Below are 21,313 nucleotides of genomic sequence, written 5' to 3' on the forward strand. Positions count from 1 at the left end.
CTAAAATGTTGAACTGTGTTATACTTTGTGCCTTCTTGATCTCTTTCCCTTAAACTTTTATAGTTACACAGTAAAAATAATATGTAACTTCTCTTCTATGATTGATTTATTTTGATAAAAAATGTTTGAAGCAAATAATGTCCCAACTGCTATTTTTTTAGTCTAAAATCATAGGAACATGCTGACCTAGAGAAAATCTCCAAATGAAACAAACATGCAACAGGTAGGTGGAAGAAGTTTGAGTTGGAGGATGTGGGACCCTAGAATTTTCTCACTGTTGCTTACTTTGTAGGCATAGTCAAACCACAACCAACACCATGCGATTCTAGATTGACAAGTTGGTATTATATGGGCAACTACCTTAGAGAAAACAGACTTCCTTAATTGCTTGAAGAATCAAATAGGAATAAGAAAAGAACAAAAATTTCTTAAAAGGTATGGGGTTTGAAGGGGGGAAGGCCAAATTAAGGTAAGGAGGCATAGGTCTACCTTGGATTTTCAAAATTTTTGAAAACTATTTATCATTTTTTGCAAACATTCTTATAGACTCTTTAACATGATAGTAAATTCAACTAGTGCCACCCCACCCCTGCTCCCCCACCCAAAAAAAAAAAGTGTACAAAAGGATAGAGGCATGCCTTGTCACTGACTGGCATTCATAAAAACACTTTGGTGTCTAACTCAATGAACTATTGCCTAGGGTATGCTAATGACAGTGTTAGCCAGTGATGCATAGCAATGGGAGTGGAATTATGCACTAACAATGTAATGTAAAGGACAGTATAGGATGGTGGCTCCACATGGCTCGAAGTAGTATAATGAGGATAATTGTGGAGCTCGGATGCAAGTATTTGATTGGCCGTAGCTTGAATGTTTTGGAATCTTACTAGAATAGTGTTGAAGCAACATATAGGACATGGTTGTGCAATGGCATTCAGAAGCATGCATATAAATCTTGGCATAATTCTTTGTTCTCAATGACATTTCAAAACATATTCTTGAAGCCCTTGTCCTATTCATTCTTTACAATTTTAAATTTTGCCCTTCTTCATGAAGTGCATATGGCACATACTACGCATCCTTGAATACATTTTGGAAAAATAAAAATTAGACCCTTGATTTCAATCAATTACCTTGGTGTTAACATTTAATAACTTGATGCTGTGCTACAATTAAATGATCTAACATTTGCCATAGACCTTAATTTGATCACCCCTTGTAAATGCTCCGAGTGCAACCAAATCCCATACTAACATATTAGTCTCATCACCTAAACTTAAAGAGTTTAAAACAATGTTTTAAAAATGAAATTCGGCATCCCTTTTGGCATATGATTTTAGAAAAACCATGAGTTTATCTTTGGTTTTATCAAACTGACATGTTTACAATTGTAAAGAAAAAAGGTAAATTATTTACAAGAAGAAGTAGACAACATTGACAAAAACGCAGGTCGCCCATATGAGTTCAACCTTAGTCTAGGCTAGAACTTGATATGGGCAACTGAGCTAGAGATTGTGATGGTTCAGTACATCTTTGTGCTCCAAAAAATGCAATTATTATTGCAAGAGGTGCAACAGCAGCATAAAAGTATGCAATAATGGAAGACTGAGGTCATTATCTACTGGCATATAATGGAAAGGGTAAGTTGGAGAATACTTTTTTACAAGTTCAACGTGGAAATTGGAAAACATTGGGTGCATGCGTAAGCTCATAGACAAAAATGACATAATATGCAAGGTTTGCATGTGAGAATGTAAGGTATTCCAAACTGCCTGCCAGATTTTTATGGTTCATTTTCAGTACACCAAATACGGCCTTTCCCTGCACAAAATAAACGCTGCGAGAAGGCTTTGCCGGTGTTAACCAAGCGGTGGTCAGTAATTTGCATGTTGGGACCCCCAGTGCATTGAAGTGCCAAGGGAAGGAATGAATGTGGCTGCCACTTTATAAATGCTGGCAAAAGTCCATTCTACCTCGTGCTGCTCCTACAATGGCCAATGGCTAGCAGATGCTAACAGCTACTACCGGCAGCAGAAATGATTACATATATAGATAAATGTGTGTGTGCGTGTGTGTGTGTGTAAGTAATCATAAACTACCATTTATACATCTCCAAAACTAAAAAAAAAACTTTAAAGTTAAAAACAAATTTCACCATACAGAATGGAGGAAAAAAACAGTTCACAAGCAACCAGAGATGTACCCATTTTGCAGTTCTAAGAAGCACATAATAGAGTTTCCACCTTGTCATTGAAACCTAAAATTTTGGTTGGTTCATATCGTAAGAACTACATTTCTTTTACGCATATAATCAAGCATTTATATGTAACCAACTGCTTCATAGATATCCACAAAAAACAATATTTACTAGCCGATAATTGGGATTTTTCTAGCAATAACAAAGTTTTCCTGTAACAAAAAAGTATATATACAGCAGACTGAGATTTCCGGCATTCATCATCACTGATACAAGGCATTTCTATGAAATTAAAATTGCTATAACACCTAAGTTTGTATACTGTGAATATTTAAAATGATTTTCAATCAAAATTTGCTAAGTGTGAAATAGTCTTTAACCTCCATATATAAGTAGGCTAACTACTACATAATATATTGCAAAAGGTCTATCTGAACCAATATCTTTAAAAGATTGTGATTGGCTCAATTGAGGATTGAAATAAAGAGAGAATGATTGAGCTACTGTAAGGAGTCATATCTCAAAATAATTATTTTCTCAGAAATCATTAAGCTGTTATGTAAGTCATGGATAGTTAAAAATTTTCTATGAAGCAGGTAAAACCTTAACAAGATTGCTATTCCCACAGTGTATTCCATTCATCGGAAGAAACTAGGAAGACCTCGCCTTTAAAGTTTAAACACATGGCCTAAGGGCCCACCACAGGCTGCACAAGTGATCTGAATTCTCAACCCTCCTGTTCTAGTATGTAGAGCCTCATGCTTCCCCTTTCTTACCACCAAAAATATGGCTCCACTGTTTTGGTTTTCCAGCAAAGGCTGATGCATCCTAAGTGTCAATTTGACCTTAACATGATCAAGGCTTCCTTTTGTAATCATACTTCAGTAAGAAAGTCTGAGTATGCTCAGGGAGACTCAAAGAGATGCATGAAGAAGGTGAAAATGACTTGAGAAATCGCACGACTTACCACCATGGAAGAAGATGAATAAGCGAGTCCAATGTTAGTGCATGCACCCAAATTGCCCAAAGGTCTTCCTTTCTCGTCACATATTGCAGGAACGATTATCATCATTAAATTGGCCAAGTTTCCTGTCAAAAGAATAATACGAAACTGCTATCTTCAATTGACCATTATACCTCACAAACAAAAGTAAATAAGGAATCATGTTCATATAATCAACAGAGCCCAATTTAGTGGTTTGGCAGGGTGCTTGATCATGTTTTACTGCTATTACATTAGAATGGGCAATCAGCCTGAAGTGGTTGATTCAGTCAAATTCAGACTTTGACTTTAAAAAATTACCAAGCTTTTTACATAGTAGGCCTTCATGAAGACTGGTACGAAACGATATATCTTGGTTCTTTCCATCTTTTCTGTAAGATGATTGACCAGTACTGCTATTGACAACATGCACCTTACAACTTCATCAAAAGTCAATTATATGAGCTTTGGTATGACACCATCTCTTTCCATATTTCCATGCACTGATTAAGTGAACAAAAAAGAGGAAGTGACGGAGTAAATTTTCACCTGCAGAGCAGCAAGCAATGACTACACCTTTCAAGAAAGATACAAGCTTCAGTAACTTGACAGCTGCCCACCCAAGGAACCCCCCAATTAGGCAGATCAACGTGATGTTGACAGGCATGAACCACCTGCATAGATATACACACATGCATGCACATGCCCACACTTGCACAAAAGCTTTCAAATTTCATTATTAATTACACAAAAAAAATTATCACCAAAAGATCAATAAAATGATAAAAGCATGATTTAAAGGTCACTACTTGATCAATAAAATGGACCATCAGTACAACTCTCAAAAATTTGTCTTGCACCAGTTTTTTAGTCATCCATTGCTGTTCAGATTGCCCATCCAAAAACTGCTTGTAATTATAAAAACATAGCTTGTGGCCATTTAAATGAGGATTGAATATTTAAATTGGACAGAGCCGACTTGTTCAAAGAACAGCTATGTTCCTGTTCTAATAAGCATTGTGTGGTTATATTCAGTTTTTGGTTGGTAGATCTATGAAAAAAAGCATCTATAAATATTACTTATGTTTGCTGAAAGCAAAAAAAGGGTGTTTTGGATCATCAGTTTTAATGCAACCCGAGTGGGGTTAATGGAGTCGAGAAGGTATGACAGCTAGGCTGGCAGTCTTAGTTTCATTTTCAAGGGCATCATAAGCTGGAGCTAGATTTACCTGCTGCCATCTAAGTGGACCATAGGATTTTGCTACTGCTTCCATAGACCAGATTTCTACCACAAGCAAACAAGAGATTTGTGTTGAATGATATTCATGTTATCTTGTATGAAGGGGGTTGAAGAGAAGTCTGTCATGGGAGATTTCCCTCATGCATATACAAAAACAATATGCCATAAATAGGATCATGTGCATGCTAAATCATTGAATTAAAACTATAACTGTAGCGGCGTACCTGAATCCATCTGAACAAATGGAGATCCGATTGCAGTAGGATCTTTCAGGGTCTTTGTGGCGCACGTGAGGTCTCTCTCAGATGGAAAAGAGACAACCCTAGAAACCAACGTTTCAAGCAACCATTCGCACGACCCCAGGGACCACTACCATTTTATATTATGAACAATTATGGATTCAACCCATCAAAGAGTCCGTAATTACGTACAAGTATCTATACATCATAAAATTACCCCATACCATCTAAAACGACGTAATATTCCAAAATGCAATCACTTAAGCGGATATTTATGTTAAGACAACCATAATATCTGAAATTCCTCATAGACATATGCCGGCCCATCAAATGATCTTACAAACTATAGATCAAGTCTTAACTCTAGCACTATGCATCTCAAGGTTGAAGCTTGTCACCCGATCTTAGTTTGCCCTAAGATCTCAGGTTGTTCACCGCCAACAACATTGCTCAATTGCTTTTTAGGAGAATAAAGACCAAAGCGACATCACTGTGCTTGGCAGTGACTATTTCTATGAACTACTTAAGAAGAAAATACCGACCATCCGATATGTGAAGAGCCTAGGACTACTGCCACTATAATGTTAAGGGCTATATAATCAGGAGAATCCCAAATAAAATATTTGGGGTGACTCCATATATTGCAACAGCTGGTCGATCCTTTCTCCCTTTTGAAGCTCCTCACTGTCTATAAAAGTTGATTGCCCTAAATTGGTTCAACTCTTTATTGAGATATTTTGTGAAGCCTTGGCGGACTATTGCCTGAAACTCATGAAGACCCACCTCCATTTAAGGATGACATATTACTATATACAGACACATATGTTCCAAGTTCTGCCAAGCAATATTCTTCCTTTGGGCTGATCATTATCTGCATGAAGGACAAACACCAAACATCTTAATATTCTAAAATGAACTAATTTCAACAAGACAGACTACTTTGGTAGCATGATATTTCGGTCGATTCATCTTAATAATATCATATTTAACCACAATTAGAATAATTCAAATATAATAAGACTTGCATGCCCAAACTATTCGACATCCAAAATAAATGGATCTATATCATGATCTTAATTCCAGATCAAATGGATTAAGATCATGAATTTGGATACAAAACCAAATGAATCCAAATCATGACTCCAGATTTAGATCCAATCAGACCCATACCATGTTGCTAAATAGATCCAAATTATGACACTATATCCAAATTATGACTCCGGATCTAGATCCAATGGATCCATATAATAGATTTGGATCTAAACCATATAGATCCAAATCATGACTTTGGATTGAAAACCAAATATATCCAGATCATGAAATTGTATCCAAACTATACAGATCTAGATCAAAGATTGAACCTAACTAAATGGATCTGGTACAAAATTTTGGAGCAAAAAATTAAATTTAGATCTGACAATCCCATAACATGAATTTAGCATGGATCCAAATCAAGATAAAAGATCTGCATTTGATTCTATATGGATCTAAATCATTTTGCCACAGAAAACAAATCCAATAAATGAAACATGATACAAAAATGCAACCAAGTTAGATCTAGATCCAACCACAAAGATCCAAAATAATTTCATATAGTTCCGAATCATGCTCAATCTAAAATGAGATACCAAACATCCAAACAATATATAGTTTGGACATAAATTGATAAATGGCCATTGACAAACAAAAAATTAATTGCATTCGTTTCTGAAAACCAATGCATTGAAGTAGTTAACTCGTAAACGTTTTCTAAAATGGAAGTTAATACAATGATTCATATGTTGCACACGAACCACCAAAACGGCAGGGGGAAGCCAACGGCCAGACCCTTCCATCCACAGGTAACGGCATGCCAGCACCTACAGTGCTCTCTCCCTCCACCTATACCCTACGGCGGTGGTGTAGCCTCGCAGCTGCAGTCACCAAGAGGGTGTCTGCCGTATTCCATCTGTTTTTCATCGGCAGCGTTTGCCCCTGCTCCCAGGGGGGCGGAGACATGATTTAATCTCGGGGCAGGTCGAACGGTCCAACGAACTGTAATGTATTATATATATATATAATCACATACTTTAGATAGTATTTGCAAACCACAGTGTAGTAGAAGTGAACATATACTGTATATAATTGTTCACGTCATGAACGTGAAGCACGACCTGTCCTACGACACATTTTAATAATTGTTTGTGTCATTAGCATGAAGCACGATCTGTCCTAAACAGATAAGGTGCTCTATTTCTATTACAATGACGTAGGTGTAAACATAAAGTGGACATACAAATATTACAACGAAAAATGTAACACGATGGATCACGCATATAGAACGTTGTAACCCTGGATATTATACCCTTCTTAGTGAATCCGTTCCCTTAAATTATTATTAGAAAACGAAAAAACAAATAAAATAAATAGTCTTGACTTCATGGAAAGATTGAGCAAGTTCGACCACAGGGGAATCTCTTAGTTCTTGTATTTACAAGTTCAGATCAACCGATTAACGCATTTTTTATTGCTATTGTAGCTTTTTCATATTCATTTATTTGCCTATTTTGTCACGATGCTTTCTACAGTTTCAATTTTTGAATACTTAAAAGGTGGAGGATCTGAGTACAAAAAAAACAACATCAAGAGCTTTCTGACTAGAACAGCCAGCATTTTGGTTTTCTCCCTCTTCATTTTCTCGCAATTGATCAATAACTTGTTTTTTTAAAATAATCTTGAATATTTTTCTTCATCTTCTCAATAAGCTAACACAAAAAATCTGAAATTTAAAATAGACAATAAGATTTATACACATCGAAGAAAGATACTAAAATTTTAACTTATGAAAAGCATGAATTTAAAACCAACCACCTTATAAAAAGCAAATAAAGAAGACAATATTCACCTGTTGAACCTCTTGCACTCTGTAGATCTATGAAGAGTTGTTTTCTCGCCTCGCTAACTTGCTTTTCGAATTATCACGAGTGGAGTGAAGTCTTGCTGCATTATCAGATACTTGATTGGACAGTCAAAATCAGCTACCTTAGCTGCATCATCATCAAAGGAAGGAACCTCAAAAAATTGTTCACATGAAGTGGTGACTAATCTGAAAAATGAAACAGGGAAAAGGGTCTTTTCGACCATCTTGTGGCAAGGTGCAGGACATGTAATTTATTGACTTGGATGCTTTAAGTTAACCCATCAGAAAGGTGCACAAAGCACTTTGCACAGTTTACAGTTTATATGTTTATATGTATGGCCAATTGAAACAACATATAAAGAAAGAGACAATAGAGCACTACTTAGATACGAAACTAGAAACATATAGGAGGGACTGAAATCTTACTAAACTGAACCAATTGCAATGCAGGAGCAATCAACTCCTTTGGTAATTGAAAAGTACCCTCTTTGCCCTTACCCTCAGACAACAAAGCCTCCTCCTAGGTGAAGCCAGACTTCCCTGTCATCTTACATGTCCATATTCACTTACGATACAAATTTATTCGGTTCAAATAGTCTCTGTTGAAAGCTAAGGAACATCTGTCATTGTCGAGAACCATTGGCTGAGCTGCTAAGATAATGACCCAATGCCAATAAACACTTTCCTTTTGATAGACAAATTGAACATGAATATGGATAAATGAATGCTCTAAACATGTTATGGGTGAGCCATTACTTAAGGCTCACAAACCAGTAAAAGGGCATCTTAAATTGGTCAAGTTAGCTTACAGTAGCACTACAGCAACTTTAGCAGCAGCTTTCCTTCACCATTTTGATGCCTTTCGGTACCATCATCACCTAAGCAAAGTGAGTATCTTCTATTAGTCATTCATTTGTTTGTACATAGCTAACACCTGAACAGTTGTAGGTATTTGTTTTTGCTTATGGCAGTTTATCGGTTACTAACTGTTTGTTTAAGTAATATATGCATATTTCTGGAAACCAGAATGATTACCCTCATTATTTACATTTTTCATAATTTTGTTGAATGGTTTCTCTTCATATTTGCAACTCTTGCCAATGTTCCAGACATAGATATCTTCCAAATATCAAATATTCAACGTGAGGTTTTTATCATATTGAAGTTTAGCAGTTTACTGAAGCCTACTCTTTTTTCAAATTTACAGTGTTTGAAATTGTATCAGTAGGTTCAGTACTTCTTTGTTGCTCTCGCACAGGTTGCTTATTAATTCTTAATTTTGATGTTGGATATTCGATAAGCATTTGGTTAAGAGCAGCACAATAAAAGAGGTCAACAAACAATAATAGATTCAGTGAAACATCAAGGTTAAAAAATAAAAAAATGTGCATAATAGAAATTAGAAACCCACCATAAAACGGAGAGAAAAAAATGACAGAAAGAAAAAAGAAAAACTGAAGTATGAAGGAAACGACCCCACCATAGTTTACTACGCAACAAAAATGGAAGACCATTAAATAAAGTATGGAAGAAAGTCAGGAAACGGCCCATCTCCTTCCCGTAGCCAGCAGGCCCAGCACAGCAGCATGCTGAGTGCTCAGTGCTCTCTTCTCTTGTCTCTTGGTCTTCCCTACGGGCTGCAGACCCGCTCCCTTTCTCACTAGTTCATATTTCTGTTTCTCTAATCTCTCCCATCTCCTTCCCGTAGCCAGCAGGCCCAGCACAGCAGCCTGCTCAGTGCTCAGTGCTCTCTTCTCTTGTCTCTTGGTCTTCCCTACGGGCTGCAGACCTGCTCCCTTTCTCACTAGTTCATATTTCTGTTTCTCTAATCTCTATCTATCAGACCATCTCCCTCACAGCCTCACTCAGTCACTCTGTCTCTCTTTTTCTCCTTCCTCGCACACTCTAGTCTCTCCATCTCTGCCGTGCGTTTTCCTCTTTCAACAAAAATTGAAATAAGGCAAACCAAAGGGGCGGGCCTGTTGGAATTGGATCCCGGTAGAGTAGGGCCAAATTGAATCCAGATTCAAATATTACATAACTGGCTGCTCCTACAACAAGCGGGCACTAGACAGTGCCTGCGCAGCTCGCTCGGAGGGCCGACAGTCCCCCCTTCCTCTCTTGATAGTCAGTTGCAGTTGCCCTTTATACGAGCGGTGCTTATAAGTTAGAAATCTTTTATTGGAAAGACTGAATTAAAGTTTTTAAATTTTGAATAAGATCGAAATATCATTTTTTAAAAATTTTATATAAAACAAGTGAAATTTTATAAAACTTATACATATTTTTTTTTAAGAAAAAATTAAGGTGTGGCTAGGACCCATGCAGGCCCTACCTTAGCTCCGCCCCTGACAGCTACCGCTGGGAAGGGAAGGGACTCCACGTGAAGGCATACACTGTACAATTGAGGTTTGGGACTCTAAAATCAAAAGAATTGAACATACTTAACATTGAGAAGTTTGCGCAATTATACTGATGTCTATGCACACTTGAAAAAGGGCTTAATGGACCTTCCATTGATTGCAAAGGTGTAACATGAAATCTTTAGGATGATTTAAGATGAGATAGAAGAGATCGTGTAATAATTTTTTTTCCTAACTCTTGAGCTATGGGGACTACAATTTTATTTATAAACTTATGAGGAGATGGTTTTGCCATCATAAATCAGATATAGTTTCTCTGGTTTCTACACATATGATTTTTAATAAAAGAATATATATATATATATATATATATATATATATATATATATATATATATATATATATATATATATATATATATACGGTCCAGCAGATGTTATCGTTTTGACAGTTAAACCAGGCCCCTATCGAATTAGAAACTAACATAAACTGCAGGTTCTAACACTCGTGAAGTAAAAGAATTGGTTGGCTTCAAAAGGTAAATACATGAATTTGAAGAACAATCTCGAACGGTCTCAATTATGCCGGATCAGCTCACGCTATACGATCATCGACCATGGCCAATCATGACAGTTCTCTTCACCAGTAAAGTTTTTATCACGGGCCAAGTACGAAAAAAAAAAGAAAAAGTTGATGTGGTCATTAGGCAGCGGATGGTGCTGGTAAAAAGATGGCAAAGTGGAGGATGGTGATTTCATATCGCAAAAGTTCATATGTTCTGTCATATCACCTCATCTGAGATCCCATATCTGTACAAAGATATTGCATACAACAAATAGATGTGACCATTCACAGTTTTCAACATTTGCAATTGTTTTTAGCATCCAAAATTAAGAAAAATACCTATTTAACCAGAGAGCTAGCTGGCTTATTACAATTTTTCTATATATATATATATATATATTACCTACGATTAGCATTTGTACAGTGCCTCGTTCTAAGCAATCACTCCCTCGACCATTTCAAGCATTTCTCCATTTTGTCTTTCCCTTTTTTCCTCCACCATTTGAGGCACTTTCTAAATGACGATCTCTCTTTTAGGGGTACGTAAAGCAAGATTGTCACTTTCCCGGTGTTCATCATTCCTTTTCCATGTCTACAATGTTCCCGGCTCTATTATTAAAGTAACAAATCCTAAATTCTGGTTCCCTTGTACTACTGTTGGATATAAATAGGACGGTTCGCTGTTGTTCTTTGTTCCACTATCACGTTTGCTGGTGAACTGAAATGTTCACTATTGACTTATTGGAATATTTTGTCGTTTGACAGACTTTGTGTTCTCTTTTCCTAGCAATGGCTTCATCTCTTTTTTCTGGTGACAGCCAAGTCGTTGGCTCTCAAATTTTAGCGGTGGGTTGTAATCCTTTGGCTCACAGAAAAGTGTTTTGGGCTGTCCATGACACCATTTTCTTGAGGCAAAACTTTTGCAGAGGGAAGTAATCGCTTTAATTACGGACATATATGAGTCCCTCCTTTGATTTGTTGTACTTAGAATCTTCGATCAATGAAAATGGTAATATATCGATCATCGACTTATGGGTTGTTTCGTATTAAGGATATTACATGAGTGTCTTATGAATCTACCTCAAAAATTAGGCAGATTCATGGAACAGTAGAACTGGTGTTACATAAATCTGCTCTAACTTATGGGTAGATTTATAAGACACACATAAAATGTCTTAGAACATGGTGTATGAAGGACTCTATTATATATATATATATATATATATATATATATATATATATATATATATATATATATATATATATATATATATATATATATATATATATATATATATATATATATATATATATATATATATATATATATATATATATATATATATATATATATATATATATATATATATATCCAGTTAAAAGGAGCACAAAATTGTATGTATGCATTTGCACTAGCCGCGGGCAACGGCAATCGCCTACACCAACTCACATAAATTTGCAGTCAGGTACTGGAGACTTGCTCGTATGTGGCTCCGCATCAGGTAATGGGGTTATGACAAAGCCAGCATTTTAATTTATGCATTTATTGACCTGAACTTGGATTTGATTTATGATTTTTGGGAACTCCATCAACAACTGAATCCACGTTCACTATGCAATTTTATCTGCCAATCTTTCTATATCACCATTTTCCTATGGATGTTAATATGTCCAATTTGGATGAGATATTTAATATACACCGTACTGAAAAACATTTAACATCTGATTAAGAAATCAGATCGAATTTAGATTTAAGAAATGACACCCCATTAGATATTGATTTGGATAGACTCAAATATCCTACATTCAATGCCCTTACCTTTCGAAAGTTGGCCTGATTTAATTTAAAATTCGGATTTCAATATGAATTTAAAAATCAGATTTACACCTGGTTCAGATTGCGAAATCAGATTTTGGATTTGGATTTGTCTTTATTCATTTGTATTCAAATCCAAATTCAAATGAGTATATGAGAACATGAGGAAAATAGATATGGTTAAGAATATATCTGATTCAAATCGTATCTGTGGACATCTTTAATTTTCCCTTGCATTGCAAGACACATGCCAACTTAATTTCCTTTGATTTTGGGACCGAACCTGCAACTAGAGTAGGACAAAGTCAGGCAGAAACTAGTTTACACCCCATAGCAGGACAGTCTTTACGGGTTTATGCTAACAAAGATGAGAAAACTTTACCCTTTTTAACTTGGAAGTTAGCTGTTGTCCTAGTCGTAAGAACAGTGCCTGCCTGCATAAACATTTGAATACAATGCCCCAGTAATTTTAAACATAAAAATGTAGGAAAAAAGAGAAAAAGCTTCATTTGTTCGTAATGCCAGCAACAATTGGATCAATGTTTTAATCCCATTCTAAGATCCTAAGCTTTTACAGTTCCTCCCTTCTTAACTCTCTCTCTCTCTCTCTTTCTGTTTAATAGCTCTGGTTCTAGATGGTTTTGATTGTATGCTTGAGCGCTCTTTTGTTTTGACTTCTTGTTGAGAGTATGTTTTAATAATGTTGAAATATCTTTTTCTCTCTCCCATAGAGGAAGTTTTTTTTTTTTTTTTCTCTCTCTCTCATATGATTGTTTGCCACTAACAATGGCCTCAGGGTAGGAGATTTTCTTTTCAGACATTCTTTTGGACATTCTGCAATCATGTACACTTTGTCCCACAAGCTTATCTTGGCATAATAATTCCTGGTATAGTTATCCTTTGAGAGAAAACCAACAAAAAAATTGCACCATCTTGTGACTTATGTAACCAATTTGACTTCAAAGAGATGAGCATGAACAACAATATGCGAAAATGAAGGGTGTTCGTAGCCCTCAAGGAAGGGAAAGCTTGGGGCTGGGGACTATATCGAATGATGCAACACTAATAATTGGAAAATGAACCCAAAACAAGGAAAAAAAAGATTCAAGCATATCTTAAGAGAATTCCGTCTGCATCGTTGATGGCACTTTTTTCTTTTTTTCTTTTTTTTTTTTTACTTATGCTAAAATTTTACAAATAAAAGATTTGGCAAGTGCGTTTGCCTTTTTTAGATGGAAACATTTTGTTTTCTTTTTTTCATGCAAAAAAAAATCACCCTAGTAAAAGTTTTATGTGATCACATGACAAAAAATCTAAACATTACCGATGGCCAGAAAATGTCGGTGAAATAAATACGTGTAAATAATGCTTTTACCTACTTTTTGTGATATCGTTGGTGAAGAGTGTGTAGGTAAAAATCATCACCGATACATTGGACTGGCACATGAGTGTAGAATATCACCAGTGTGGTCTACACATAGGTAAATATTGACTATTACTGACGTTTGACCGTGTCGATAATAATCAATTATTTCAGATATCTTAAAGAACATTGATAAAAACTATACCGCCAATGGACATGGATGTTAGTAAAATGTTTTATCGACATATAACTAGACGTCGGTAAATCGATAATACATATAAAACATTGGCTTATATTTTTCATCTATCTTCATCTATTAAATGAAAGGAATGAAACAATTACATGTTCTTGAACCAAACATATATGTATAATAAATATTTGCACTTATATTACAATACAACTGATTCACTATAATTCAAAGTTATAAAAATGTTTTTAACAAGTGTCAACAATAACGAAAAGTGCTTTCACGGTAATCTCATCCCTGAGGTGAAAATCATACAAAGTTTGTCATGGTTCTTAATCTTAGGCAAACTAGTGGTTGGTACTTTCTTTTAGTTTTTTTTTTTTTTCGGAAAAACAGAACTTTTTCAAGACAGTCTTGACCTTTCAATTTTTGGTAAGGTGAGTACTAATGGCATCGAATAACTATACATATATGCTTTTGTCTTCAACCATACAACCTGTAAATAAACCGAGTGTACTCCCATCCATTCCTTTGCGCTTTTCTTCTTATTCCTGAAAGGCTTTGCTTTAATATTAACTGAAAGTTAAAACCATGGCACAATGCCTGGTATCATGAAGAATTAACACATGCTTTTTCATGGTTTTGGTTGCTTTGCCATGAGAAAGTTAGATACTAAGGTTTTCCATTTTCCATGATTGATATATATATATATATATCCCTTTCCAGAAGATGAATCTAAGAGCATGTTCTCTAACATTATACCAAAAAGAGTCCGACGGCGGGTAGAGCGTCTAGAAAAGGGACTTGCATGTGCCGGCGGACGGAATGGTGGTCAATTGATGCTGTGCCCATCTTCAATCCCGCAGAAGTCGTGAGGAAGAGCGAAAGGTTGTCATTGGCAAAGGATGACATTGTGGAGCAGTGCAGAGTTAACTCCCTTATGGATTGCTTCTTGCAGCCTACTAATTACAGAAAGGCCATTCTTATACACTTATTGCAAAAAATGAACGAATAACAAAAGAACAAAGGACAGAATCGGCCCCAAACTACATAAAACTATACCAAAGGTTCCCCACTAATTAAGAATGACCCATTTCCAAGTCCAACCCAATGCCTAACATGGTGTGTGTGTATATATAATAATAATAATAATAATAAAAAGAGAGAAAGAGAACAGACCATTAGGTCGGACAAAAACCAGAGCCTTTAATTTTTTACTAAAAGTTTATTTTAAATAAAATGTAAACATACTAATATCTATAATAACTATTTTGATATAAAACATGCATTATTAAATTGCTTCCCATGAAAATTATGGATTTTTTTATTATCAAAATCTTGATGTTATGATAACTATTCATTTTTGTTTATTATAAAAACACTATTAAAGTTCAAAAATTGATCAAATTAATATATGTTTTGCATCAAGCTATTCCTAAGATCATATCAATAAGGTTAGATTGCCCAAAAAAAGCACCTTAAACGATCAAATTTACTCAAACTAAAGCATGATATATATTAAATTAATCTTTATAACCACATTAAGAAGTTCACATTTTGTTTAAAATACTTTTTAACATGAATCTAAGAGATTTAGTTTTATCACTTACTCAAGTGGTCTAGTACCTACCAATTATATATATATATATATATATATATAGGTTGGTAAAAACCAGACACCTAGGTTATTTTGATTTTTTAAAGTGTTTTTTTTGGCAATCTAACCTTACTGGTATAAACTTAAAGAATGAGTTGATGCAAAACATATACTAACTTGATCATTTATTACATTTTAATGACGTTTTACAATAAGAAAAAATGAACGGTCTCCCTGACATGATAATAAAAGAATCAACATTGTTCATTAAGACGACTTGAATCAAAGCATACTTTATGTCAAAATAGTCTTTATAAATATATTAAGATGTTTATATTGTATTAAAAATAGTTTTTGAACAAACAATCAATGGGTCCGTTTTTATCATAGGTCTGGTTTTTACCAACTTATATATATATATATATATATATATATATATTGTGTATATCCTTTAATAAAGTTTTTGGTATGGTTCTCTCTGCTGACGTTTCTTTACACGTCAATAAAGGTCCTTTTCTTTGGGTTTTGCAGAAAGATTTTACTAAAACTCAATCCCACTCCACCATGGAATCCCGGGACATTCTAACGGATCTAAAAGCTTTCCTCCACGGCTCTTTCCATATAAATGGACCACAAAAAGTCGGGGCCGTGTTTGATTCCTTATCTTGTAAAAGTACTTCCTCTGTATATAATAATATATCCAGACAACTACGAACCTTTTGCGGTCAATAGTACGCCGTGCTGGGTATCCACGTCTACAATATCAATGGCATTATCAACTAGAATTAATAAAGTACCCATGAGTCCTGAACAATTCTTATTAACTTTAAGCTAGGTGCTCTAAAAGGTAAAAGATAATGCACTTGTGATAAGACATGATAAGACAAGACTCAAAGGTGTTACTTTTGTTAAAGGAATCTATATTTTGTTAGTGTTTTTAGACTTCGGAGTTCTTATTGTTTTTGTTTTGGATGGAGCCAAAGTTTTTATCTAACCTCTTGTTACTCTTACGGCACACACGGTCTACTTTTCGTGTTTTACAGTGTCATCTTTATTGTGCTTTAACTTGCGTTATAGTGACCCTTCTTGCCTTTTGCAGCATATAAAATTAATGCTTGAGACACTCGAAATGAAGACTGACCACCTACCAAACTCTCACCCTAAATGGTTTTACCAACCTTTTCTTCATGGACCCTCCTCCAATTAACATTCTACAAAATTATACCTCAATTTGGTTTACTTACTTTTTCTTTTTTCTTGCTACCAGAGTTGAACCATGTCAGGAACTGACTAATAGAGCCGATCCACCGGCCCTAATTGCCCCTTGGACTCAGCCTTGGATCGCACCGTCAAATGCTCGTCCCTCATCAGTAATATTAAAGATGAGAAAAGAAAAGCAAAGATTTAGCAAATTTAGTCTTTAGCCGTTGCAAACATGTTTGACTTTGAATTATTTTTATTTGCCTATTATTCAAATAAACTTGGTGCCTTCTTTTTTGAAATAAAAAAGACAATAAGGCCCAGCAAAAAGAGTGCGGGTCATTTACATTGACAAATGAGCAAGTGCATACAAACATAGGTCCTTTTTTATATCAATTTAAAATAATTTAAAAATATTTTTACAATTCAAAAGCTAGTAAATCAGAGCGATGATGGACTGTTCCATGATGACATATCTGCGGCATCGATATTGTAACTTACAAGATTGCTTAATTTTAGTACATTTCTTTTAGAAGGTCGCACTTTTCACGTGGAAACTAATGTAGGCCTTATATTTATAATACAGGCGTCACTTTTATTGCAGTTTGGCATTGTCTTTTAACTTACCATACTAAAATATCAGCGAAGCTGAGTAGAAAATGACAAGAATGTTTTCTTTTTCATGTAAGCAGTAGAAACTCGAATGAACCTTAATATTGAAATAGTTTTTCGTTGCTTCTAACTTAATACGATTTAAGTTGGGCTTCTTTTTTGAAAATTGCACGGGAAGAACGCCAATATCTGAAAAATAAAACACATGATATTCACACCTATTGTAACTAACCGAGTTGGTTCTCGAACCAAATTAACAGTTAATGAAATAATGACATGGGAGGGAAGAATTGTATTTAGCATATGAAGGTTTAATTTTTCACGTTTTGAAGCAAAAGGCGCACTGTTGAAAAGGAAATTTTTTTCCTAAGAGTTATATATTATTCTTCTTTCAAGGAGGGTGCGGTTCAAATGTGCGCCTTTTGCTTCAAAATGTGAAAAATTAAACCTTAATATGCCTGAATTTTCTAAAAGAAGATCTCCGGATAAATTGTCAAAAGAGATGCTCAGTTTAGGCAAAGCTGGTTACACGAACCGTCCTTACTTGGCCATTCCAACTAGCATCTGAATCAAAGTTACAAGCCTTCTTTCTTTTTCCCTTTCCAAAGAAGTACAGAAGCATTTTTCATATATATGCTGTTTGAGATCAGGTAGGGGTTGGTAGATGACCAGTTATCGTTCTAGATCAGGTAGGAGTTAGTAGATGATCAGTTACCGTTTTGAATCTATGGAGTGTCACGCAAACAAGGACCCACAAATGTACAAATTGAAGCACAATGGAGGTAGCACTTTGGGGCACCAAAGCAAACCCTATGTCTTGGAAGATGAGAGGTTGAGTGGACCTTGTTCAAGTAGAGGGTCAAACCCCTCTCACCCACCGAAGTGAGGGTACAATGCCAGCTTTCCGCAATCCACAATCGCTGTATGGGTGCTTCTCTTGATAACGAGCAGAACCGTACCAAAGAGGACCCTGTTGTCCAGAAACATTACCTCAGTTCTGCACTTGGGTCAGAGTTTTGTGAATTTTTGAGATCCAACCCAGATGCAAACCCAATTGAATCCAGATCTGGTTTGAGTCCTGACCTGATCAGCCCAGCTGGTGGTCTACCCAAGATTAGTCTGCCAATGAGGGTACCACATCCCCAAGGAGGTTGGCACAATGAGATCGGGTGGGATCTAGCAGATGTCCAGCACGGGTGTGGGCAGCACTTCCAGGCACCAAAGTAGGTCTTATATCTTAATTGATATGGGGTTGTGTGGAGGCTTGGGTGGGTCAAACCCTACTCACCTAACTGAATAAGGGTATGGTGCCAGCTTTCTGCATGAGCTATGCGGGTGCTTCTCTTGATAATGAGCAGGGATGTATCGAAGAGGACCCCATTGTCCAGGGGAATTACCCGAGTTCTGCAGTTGGGCTGGACTTTCTGAAATTTTTATGTCCAACCAGATGCAAACCCAATTGAATCCAGACCAGATCAAGTTGAGACTCAACCTCATCAGCCTGGCTGGCGGTTTGCCCAAGATTAGTCCTTGCGGGCAGCTGTTAAATGCAGTGTATTGTTCCATGAAATGATGAATTTTAAACAATGGCAGCTGATGCGGACCTGAGTCGGGCTCAATAATGTATCAAAAATATTATTTTATTTTAAAAATTATATATTTTATTATAATTAATTAATTATATTATATATATATATATATATATATATATATATATATGAAATACCCACACACACATGCACATTTTCAACGCGTCAGGACGTCCAGCCAAGCTCTGGCTACAGGCATGGACTGCAGCCCAGCCAATGTTAACTTCTTTTTGGGTCGAGCCTTTTTATCGCACCAGGCCAGCCTAGTCCCAACCTTAATATAAATTTAGAGGACGCTTCGTTCCAAAGGATCCAGTGTTCCTGTTGTCAAAGGGCCCCTATAGGATGCATGGAAATGGAAATAAGATGCACTACACTTAAGTTCCAACTGGTATGTTGGGGTGAGAAGAAGCACAACCAATTAAACAAGGTAATGTTAAGCTCAGTTTACTATTTTGTAAAAGCGGCTCAGACCTGGCTCATACTCATTAAGGGGCGAGCCATAGTCGAATCACCTGATAATAAACATAGCTTCTTGCCCATGCAGACTTTGTCTGGAGCATAACTTCTGGTTTGAGCTACTCTCGTCAATCATTCAACCCATATAATAAGCGACCTGCTGGAACTTGATTCCTACTTGTGGCCTAGGTTGATTTAATCATCACCAAATTGCCAAAAAAAAAAAAAATTGAATGTTTAGGTTGATAATCTTGTTAATGATCAGTCCAATGCATGAATTAACGTAAACGTAAAACACCTTGAATAAAACATGAACTTAATAAATGAAAACACATATATTGGTCGGCAGCATGGAGAAAACACAGTGCATATACTCTCTCGCACACACAACGAGATCTGAGTAGCTTATATATAAAAAAAATCATTTGACTAGTGAGTTTAATCAAGCTAAGTTGGATTCACTAGTGTTAGCAAGTTTACTCATGTTCAGATTATTAACTTGTTAAACTGAGTTGAAACAATAGCGGTATATAGTTGAACAAATTCAAGCCACAAGCTACTTGAGGAGGTACTCATATAAGAACATTGTGGTTTTGGAACCATAGCCACAGAAAATTCACGTTTTTTGAAAAAAGGCAACTGCAAAATAACCTAAGGACCACAAAAAAAACTCTAAAAAGACATGAAAAATGTTTTTTTTTTTTTGCTTTTTAGGTGCTTTTTCAAATTTTCTAACGACATTGTTGCACCCTATTTTCAGGTTTTTTAACTATTTACAATTTTGCCCAAATTTTACAGAGAAAAAAAAGTTCCCAGATTATACATGAGAAAAACCTCATTTTTTAAAACCTGTAATCCATCAAGAATGGCTCTAATTTAACAGAAGGAGTTCACCTCCGATCTGTACAAAAGAATAACATCATCAGCAAAAGTCAAGATGGGTGATGACTTTACCCTCTTCAGGGGGGTCTGGGAATTTTGATGGCACCATGCTCAGCTCTCCTCTTGATCTTCCTGGTTAATACTTCCATTACAGCTATGAATAGATGGGGAAAAAATGGGATCACCTTGGTGAATCCCTCTTCTCATGACAAAGAATTCATCAATTTCACCATTGACCATCGTCATTGAGAATCTTATCCAACCACCATTGGGCAAAGCCTATGTAGAAGAGGGCTCTAGGAAGAAAGTTCCAGTTATGCATATTATAAGACTGTATGATATCTAAGTTCAAGCAAAAGGCTTCATCACCATGACTTTGCAGTGAGTGCATCATGAGCAATAAAAACATTGTCATAGAGACACCCAAGAATTTTGGAACTACAAGTAAGATGGCTCTATTAATTTTGCATACAATTCGCCCTGATTTAAAAAGCTATCCACTTCCCTGTAGATGTCGTCACCCACCACCTAAGAGAAGAATTGAAAGAAAGCTCCGGAAAAACCATATGACCTTGGAGCACTGTCCCTGCTAAATTAAAAACTGCTTTCCTAACATACTCTCAAGAGATGGGTCTTAGAAGCAGGGAATTATCATCTGTGACCTTGTTGCTGTCTTGGAGATTTGAAAAAGCTCACCTGATGCTTGGTTCGCACACAAGAGGTTAGAGAAAAACTGATCACATATAGACCTGATGTCATCTGAGTTAGACAAAATGATGCCGTCCTTTTGCAGGGAGTGGATGGAGTTTTTTGATCTTTTCCTTCTCACTGACGCCTAGAAGTGAACTGTATTTCTATCTCTTTCTGTCATCCATTTCACTCTAGCTCTTTGACACCACATTTGTTCCTTCTCATCAAGAGAGTAACGCAACTCTTCTTTAAGCAATCAATCTAGATTAATTGCCTTAGATTCTGCACTTTGTCAATCTCTTTGCCTTCACTTACTAAGATTTTTGCCCAACATGTGATGAAAGTTAATGCAAAATTAAAAGCATGCAGCTGCCTTTATGAAAAAGGTGAACGGTTTAACTTTTGGGTTCTCCAAAAGTTCCATCGTGCCAAGA

The sequence above is a fragment of the Nymphaea colorata genome, chromosome 8 (genome assembly GCF_008831285.2).
Source record: "Nymphaea colorata isolate Beijing-Zhang1983 chromosome 8, ASM883128v2, whole genome shotgun sequence".
In the NCBI taxonomy this organism is placed as follows: domain Eukaryota; kingdom Viridiplantae; phylum Streptophyta; class Magnoliopsida; order Nymphaeales; family Nymphaeaceae; genus Nymphaea; species Nymphaea colorata.